The sequence below is a fragment of the Protopterus annectens genome, chromosome 3.part1 (genome assembly GCF_019279795.1).
Source record: "Protopterus annectens isolate FY-2018-M chromosome 3.part1, PAN1.0, whole genome shotgun sequence".
Lineage (NCBI taxonomy): Eukaryota > Metazoa > Chordata > Ceratodontiformes > Protopteridae > Protopterus > Protopterus annectens.
The window spans coordinates 772,163,915-772,173,212 of NC_056732.1; the positions used below are offsets into that span (position 1 = coordinate 772,163,915).

Genomic DNA, 9,298 nt, shown 5'->3' on the forward strand with positions numbered 1-9,298 from the left:
CTCTTGAACGCTAAGTAAAAAATTTTAACTTTCAGTAATGAATATCTCACCATGATTTTGCCAAACAGAAAATGGGAATTCTTCTATACTATCCCATTAATCCAACCATTACTGTTTTTTATATTAATGTGAAGATTCTGAGATGGATATTACTAACATCAAGAATCTCAACTTCAGATATATCATTACTAATTTATTGTTAAACAAGTCTGTTTATTTTTGCTTTGCCAAAGTTGGTCTACACCTGTCCCTAGTAGGCTTTCAAATATTGTCAGAAACATTGTCCTTTCCCATAGAGCCTTTTTAGACCATGAAAAACTACCAACCTTTCCAACACAACAATGCCATCCTAAGGAAATCTAAAGGTGTTACTTCTCAATGAATGAAAGAAACTCCACTCGTTCCAAACTCTCCTCACTGAAGAATTTTGACATTTGTGCAGTTGCTGAGACATGCCTATAAGCTCAGAGAGCACCCTTGGCAATGCAGGGTTACAATACCTTCTACACAATTAGGCCAACTACAGTGGAGGCAGGGACTACAGGTCTGGATGTCTTAGTCTGCGTAAACAACAAGCTCACCTCAAGGCTAGTCAAACAGAATGACTGACATGAGTTTCTCCATGTCCACATTTCTGTAGGCAAGGTCACATATTATATCCTTGCAAGTTACAAGTCTCTCTTTATGACCAATGAAACTCATGGCTCATACTTGACTTACTGTAGGCTCTCATCTTTTAAATGAAAACTATATTCACGGGCAACTTTAATTACCAACTATAAACTGGGATTCTTACACAACTGCAAGCTTACACGCCCCGAGATTTTTGGACTTTGTAAACACAAATCCTTTGAATCAGATAGTGCATGTGAAAATTAGAGGTTTGAACATACTAGATCTGACATTCACAAACATGGGAGAAAGCTGAACCATCTGTGAAGTTTTCTGCAGAAAGGTCAGACTATAACATTGTCTCCTTTATAATAAAATCTATCTCCATAATCTCTGCTAAACTCATTACATTTAGTATTCTAAGGCTAACCTCCTATTACTAAGAGAAAACCTGACAAAATTTCAAGCCCCCCATACTCTGAGAACACATCTACCTATGTGCAATTGTTCAAAGAAACCATGTGCAATCATATTAGAAAATATACAGAGACAGCTGTGCCTACCAGGAATAAGTACACAAAAAACTCTGAAAACAAACTACCCCACGGAATCCAAACATATGCAGTTTGCACAGCAAAAGGAAATAATTCATAGCCATGATTAGGAATCTCATGATTCTAAACAAACAACTAAGAGGGCAAATTATGTCTATGAAAGCCATCTTTCAGGTTAAGATAGCATCCCAGGCCAAGAACATCCACACCCAAGAAATGCTTAATAGTACCCTTTGGGAAGATAGCCATCCCAGGAAACTGACGCATTGATAACATACCCTAAGAGTAGACAAAGTTAGGGATGTGGGGACATACGTAGTTAGCAACCTGGCCTTTGACCAATATGTCTCAAGACAGTAAGGAAATTATTTTATGATGTTGGACTTACAATCAAAAACATAGCATCTTGGTCCAAGGCAGTCAACATCTCACTGTACTCAGCCCTGATCAGATCAATCATTGAGTATAACGCCCATTCAGTATGTACCAGAACAAGCACATGCAAAAACTGGAATGCTCACTAATGTTACTCACAAAAAGAATATACATTGTAAAAACTTGTTGTTTGCAGAGTTCCTCAAAGTCCTATCCCTATAATCAATATTCTACAGACTAAGAAGTGTTCTATGTCTGGCATATGAAGAATTCTTGAATCCCGTTCTGATGTACCTTCTGCATATCAAAAAGAATAGCATCTGAACTACTTAATCTATGAACTTTGCTTGCAACATTAACAGGACATGTTGGAGGGACAGGAATATGTCTCAGAGAATTCTTCCCTGGAACAGGCTTCTCATCCATGTAAAGCAGAGTTTTTTCCTCACCCTAGTGAAGAGTAACCTGGACCAATGAATTGGTAATTGGAAATTCATCACTGGATTAGCATCACTGTCTTTAATGCAGAGAGGAAGCCTGTAGATCATGACGCAGCACGTATATACTCTTTAAAACATGCTGCAGGGATAGGTTCCTGACCCAGAGACTCCCCAGACTCTGGAATAGATTGCCCATACATGTCAAGCAGACTGCCTCTTTGGCCCTCTTTAAAAGGAACCTTGACGATTGGATGGGAGAAAAGAAATTCACCCCGGGGATCACGTCAGTCTCCCTGCTAGACAGGGATCCAGGGAAGTAAATAGTGTGGGAAGAAATAGCCAGGGAATTGTTATGGCTAAGCTTGTATAGGCCCTAGGGCTGATAGCCTAGTACCAACCTATGAAACTATGAACTAAGGCACAAAAACTTGTGTAATACATTTGGGACACGTGATTAGGCTTATAAAGGCCCCAGTGGTCATTAGCCTAGTATATACCTATGAACCTAAGCGAACTGCTGGCCTTACCTAACTCCCACTTGAGCTCCCTGTCTGTATTTAACTGTCAATTCACATGATCACTGATAAATTGTTGCTCGTTCTTTACTGCTGGGCGACCTCATCCTGTTTAGTCTGTGATGCATGAGCTAACTGCAGAGGATTCATTTGTTGTTTCTGACAGAGAGCTTCCTCCATGTCAACTTGCTGAGCTTCAATATCTGTATTAATCCAACATTCAATCAATTAGCCTTGGGCCTGCAGATATAAGGCATCACTCAAGAATTTAATGGTATACCTATGAGCTTATTTATAGATTTATCAGGATGTCAACTAAATTAATCAAAGGTTCAGTTTATTCATTCTAAATGCTATGAAGTGTAACTCAGAATGAATGATTTAAAAGCTAATAAAAAAGTGCCATATGAAATGCTGCTTACTGATAATATCTCAGTAAAATTTAAAGTCATATACTTCATATACTATAGATCTACATCTCCCCAATATATGTATATATATATATATATATATATATATGTGTGTGTGTGTGTGTGTGTGTGTGTGTGTGTGTGTGTGTGTGTGTGTATAACTATTTATATATCTATCTATATGTATACATATATATAAATATATATATATATATATATATATATATATATATATATATATATATATATATATATATATATATATATATATATGTATATATATATATATATATATATATATATATGTTCATAGGAGGTTACTAGGCTAATGGCCTAGGGCCTTTACAAGCCTAGCTGTGTAAAAACCCATGTACCTTAATTGACCATAGTTAGATGGTCACAGCAGCAACTACCTCTGTCCATGAGGGACATAGGTGCCACAACCCAGGGTGAATTTACAGTCACCCATCCAATTGTCAAGGTTTTGCTTAAATAGGGTAATTGATGAGCTCTGCTTCACATGAAGTGGGAGCTTATTACAGAGAAGTAGCAATCTCTGGGAGATATGTCTGTCTCTCCAACATGTTCTGTTAATGTCGCAGGCTAGGCTGAGATCCCTGGAGCGAGTGACTCTTGTCCCATTTGATTTGCGGATGTGCAGCATTTCCATTAGGGCACAGTCAGAGACTGCTCTGTAGACCAGGCACAGGTCATATTTCAGGAGCCTGTATGATACAGAGTACAGTGACAGGGATATCAGACTATTCATGTAAGTCACATTTTGGAGGCCCTGGATTCTCTTGGTTAGAAATCTCTGTGGTATCTCCAGTTGCTGCAAATATCTGGTAAGATATATACATGAGGGACCTTTGTACTCAATTAGTGGACTAATAAGTATCAAGTACAGTGAAGTTATAACCTCCTTAGTCTTGGATGCAATGTCTTTATTTATAAAATGCACAATGTAGAAGGCTTTCCTTACCACTATGGGCACACGATTATCAAAGTTTAGATTGCTATCAACCTGTGTTCCCAAGTCTCACACCCCAGGGTTTGATATTCGAGGGCTGCTATCTATATAATAATTAGCAGGGGATACTTCTTTGCTAAAGGGGATAATGAGACTTTTTTTGGATTTAGTTTTAGTCCATGACTTTGGCACTAATCATTTGTCTGCATCAACCCCTTATGTAATATGTTTACATCATTGCCGGACTCAATGATTGTGCCCAGTTTGCAGTCATCTGCAAACCTGGTAAGCCACAGGCCATCTACTTTCACCTGGACCTCAGAGAAATAGATTACAAACAGCAGGGGGACCAGCACAGATCCTTGTGGTTCCTCACTGGTAATTAGTCTACTAGGGGAAGTGGACTCCCCAACTTTAGCGGTGTGTGCTCTGTCTGTGAGCCATTAGTGATGCATGGGCTAATCCCCAGATGGGAGAGTTTCTCAATGATACCTGAGTGGAGGACATACCTCACAAGTGTACATATTTTCATAGAATGTCCAAATTTTTGACTCATATTTTTGGTCTGTTCCTCATAAAAATTGTGGGTCATTTTTGACAAATCACTGGGATGATCTAAAGATTAAAGTCACTAAATATTGACATGCATTTCAGTTTCAGACTTCATTTTCTCCACAGAATGCATGCTAACACAAATTGTATCACTCTAGCAACTTTCTAAGTTTAAGAGGTGAGAGGTACGGTGGAGAATTGTGTCAAAGGCCTTGGCTAAATCAAGACAGGCGGTATGTACTGCTTTGCCCTCATCCAAAGCTTTGGTGGCATTCTCAAAGAAGTCCACCAGTTTTAATAAGCAAGCTCTACCTTTGATGAAACCAAACTGGGTCAGGTCAAGTGTTTGATGGTCACCTGTGTCCTTGTTGATGAGGTCCATGATGAATCTTTCCACAGCCTTACAGATAAGGCTTTTTAGACTTATGGGTCGATAGTTTCTCTTTGTACAAGGGGATTACTGTTGCTGTTCTCCACTCTGCTGGAACAAAGCCAATTCTCAGGCTATGGTTAAAGAAAGTGACAAGTAATTCTTTTAGGTATTATTTTAGATCATTTAGCAACCAAGCTGGGATGTTATCCGGTCCCATAGAGGCTGTGCTTTTGGCCTTGGGAAGTGTTTATATGACCTGTTCTTTGGAGATACTCAGTAGTGGACTGGTGTCAGGAATGCTTTGGGGTATGGCTGGTGGGGATAGGGGAGTGACATTATGCCAAATCTGTCAGCTAGCAGGTTGTCAATTTCCTCAGGTTCAGTATGAGCTGTATCGTCCACTATAAGTTTGGCACACAGCTGGGCATTCTGTTTTAGGTTTTGAACATAGCTAAAGAATGCCTTATGGTTGACTTTAGCTAGGGATGCTAATTTAGTCTCGTAACTAGCCTTAGAAGACTTTATAAGATATCTGATATGATTGTTCAAGCTGTGGAGTGTATTCTTCCTCTGTTGAGTAAGTTCTCTCTTTTTCTTAGATATCAGTTTCTTTATTTTATTATATAACTTATTTATACTTAAGTTCATCAGGGTGGCTTTTTTTTGGAAGGACCTGGTTTTAGTCCTGTCAGGTACAGCTGAGTCAATACATTTGCTTAAGTGGCTAAATAAGGCATTTGTGTACTCTTCTATATAGCAGTCATTGTTGGCTATGATAGTGGGGGCTATGAAACTTTTTATACCATCACTTAGTAGGCTACAGTTCACTTTGGAGAAATGTTTCAGTTTTTTTTTTGGTCCTGTGGTGGTGTCATGTCTGATCTTTAGTTCAAACAAGACTGATTAATGGTCTGACTTTGTCAGGGAGGACAACACACAAGGAGTAGTGCTGTGACACCATGTTGGTGAGCACTAGATCTAGGACACTTGAGCCCCTAGTGGGAATGCAGACCAACTGTTCCAAGGTATTTGAATTAACAAAATCGAGGAACCTCAGAGTGATCATGTCTGTGCTCATATAAGTCACTGAATGGATGGAAGGATAGTTGAAATCTCCAATGACCAAGATATCTGGCTGTATACTGAGTGACTCTATCAAGTCCAGGTAAGTGTTGTGCTTCTCCTGGTGGGGGACCTGTAGCTAGCAATGATGTGGTAGGGTATTTTGCCTATAGTTATTTGGATTTGGAGCAGCTCAAGAGAGATGACCAGTCTCAAGGTATGTTTGGATGTAATGAAGATGGATACACCTCCATCTTTGGTTCCATTATGTTCATTTTGAGGTCTGAAGGTGTGAAAGGCATTGTAGTCTTGTACAGCCAGGGAGCGCTCTGTGGCCTTGAACCATGTCTTAGTGACTGCACAGTTGTTAGCATATTCCAAGGTGAGAGGTGCTTCCAGGGAGTGCAGCTTACTGTTTAGGCTCCTAGCATTAAGCAGCATGACCTTGAGTTTGTGTCTAGTGGATTTCTTTACATCGGAAGTTTTGTTGTTTTGATATTGCCTAAAAAAGTCACTATGGGGGAGGCAAGCATCTTTGCCGTTATCCTAAAACCTTGAGGAGATACATGAAGGCCATCTCTGGCAAACTGGCATGGTCTGTCGACTCTGTATTCCCAGGCTGTCAGATACTGGAACCCCCTGGAGTGACACCAGATGCTAAGCTAATTATTGAAATCAATCATTTGTCTATATTGTGGCATAATTCTAGGGAGAATGCTGCTTAGGGTTAGGGACATACCTGCCCGGCTGCCTGGGACACATAATCTGAGAGTTCAGTCATGTCTCTTTTCGTATAGTACAGAGAGGTACAGCTCAAGTCATTAACTACAACATGTACTATGACAGTCATAATGTAATTGTTGCTGACTGACTTGAGTGTGCATGTGATTTTATGGATCCTAGCACCTGACAGGCAGCTGACCATGACCTTCTTCTTGTCCAGCCTGGTGAGGGGGACATCTGTGTGTCTCACTCTAGAGTCACCTATGACTAGTACATTAGCTTTTGAGGTGTTTTTCCTTAGGGGCTTAATTGTTGAGACACTGATATGTGTGCTGTTATGTTTACTGGTGGATTCTGTTTGTGTAGCAGTATGTGTAGGTTGTTTGCACTTGGGAGGTCTCTGGTGTTTTGGTAGCTCTTAGTGAGTACCTCCATGTATGTGCGTTTATGTGCCTTGATCTTATCTTGAGTGAGTGGAGAGGTACATGTGGTGACAACCTGTTTGAAATCTTGTTTATTGTTATGTGAGTGGACTAATTCTAGTTTCATAGTATAGTTACATTTCTCACATACTGTATTTGCTTGCTTTAGGAGTAAGAAGTTGTCTGTATGCATGAGGCTATAAAGATATATATATATATATATATATATATATATATATATATATATATATATATATATATCTCGGTATCGGTATGCATGAGGATATATATATATATATATAAATATATACATATATATTAGTATGCATGAGGCTATATATCTATATATATATATATATATATATATATATACACACATATGTGTGTTTAGGGGTTTTTATATATACATATATATATATATACATATATATATATATATATATATATATATATATATATATATATGTATACATACATATGTGTGTTTAGGGGTCAGGTCAAACAGTTGCAACATCAAAAATAATGTTGCATTTCAAAACAGGGTAAGACGAGAATGTTGAAAATGAAAATGGGAAACACAGAAATGTGTATTCGACATTTTCGACATTCCTGTCTTCCACCAGTATTATTCTCCTTACCTCTACTATTTAGTATTGGGGCAGGAGGCTATGCCCCCTGCACCCACAATGTGGGGGGCTACACCCACCACAACCAGTGATATTAAATATATCATCACTGAGATCACACTACAGTAGGAAGTGGCCTACTTCCCTGTTCCTCACTGAAGCACGACCTCCCTACACAGTCTTGGCACATTGATTGTCGAAAAGTCGAGTGTACCATGCAACTCAACTGAATGTGATCGACCACTTTTGGTTTGGTTTCCTGTCCCTTGGAAATTGGGATTTCATACATTGGCCATTCAACTTACTGCAGTTCACGCAAGTCATAGTAAACCTATATATATATATATATATATATATATATATATATATATATATATAAATATATATATATATATATATATATGTATATTTATACATATGACTACTGAAAAATTGCTGAAACTCCATAACATACAAAAACACAAAAATAGCTGTGGAACACCAGACAGTTGAGTGAAATCCAATTATTAGTGCTTTCATCCAAAACATCTTGAAATTCCTCAGATACAAACTTCCACAAGAAGTTAACTTTTTAAAATACCATAATCAATTAACATCAGCCAATCATTCCCTTGTCACTGCTCCAATAATGAATATGTAAACAACATAAACTAAAACATAATACCATGAGAAATGCAAACATGAAAATGTAAAAGAATATAAAAGAATGTAATTCTCCTTCCAGACCTAAACCAATAACAATATCAAATTCTATATTAAATATTCACAAATTGCGCTACTTGTAAATCAGTTAAAAATGAATGAATAAAACTATCTGTCCAATGCCCTTATTTTAAGTAGACAAGCTATGGAGCACATATCATTTAGGCCAGGCCTTTTAAAGGCATCCAGCCTCAGCTGCCACAGCAGCTCTTTTTTTCTCCAAATACATTTCAACAGGTCCCCCCGCTGCCCTACCAACATTTTATATACAAAAAAAATGAGCTCTATTTTCACAAATATGCTTCACTAGGGCATTATTTTCCTGTTCTTTTTTCATAGCATATTTATGTTGGTAAATTCTATCTCACAATCTACGATCTGTTTTACCCATGTAGAATGTGCTGCAACATTGGCAGGTGGCTAAATAGACTACCCCTTTACTGTTGCAATCAAATTTACATCTAATTTGATATGCCTTACCTTGTCATAGAAAAGATTTATCTACTGAAATCTTAGAACAAAAGGGACATATATCACATTTATTCATAATTGGGTTTTTATTTTCAGGGAAGAGTTTTTCCAAATTCTCTAAGATAGATTTAAAATTAGTTTCCCTTCTGTATACCATAGTGAAAGAAGTACCTATTTTATCCTTGATGTATCTCTCCTCCATCAATATATTCCAGTTTTTAAGTAATATATCATGTATATATTTGTAATCAGTACTAAACTGTGTAATGAATTGGGGTGCACACAAGACATCCTGGATGTCGACCTGTTCACCCACTAAACTCCCAGGAGAGCTAGACCTAGGTTCCTCCATAAACAATATATTCCCTAAAATAGGGCAAAAATGGCCCACAGATCTTTTTAATGCTACCTCCCCTTTTAAATTTACTAATAATTCAAGGGCGTAGCCTCTCCTTTCAAACATAAAACACATCAATGTACATTCACTCTCA

At 37.9% G+C, this 9,298-nt stretch overlaps 1 protein-coding gene across 1 annotated transcript in view; it reads right to left on the bottom strand.

Moving 5' to 3' along the window:
• Positions 1–9,298, bottom strand: part of LOC122797720 (CUB and sushi domain-containing protein 3) — a 5,249,173-nt gene that overhangs the window by 5,056,255 nt on the left and 183,620 nt on the right. The window lies entirely within an intron of this gene.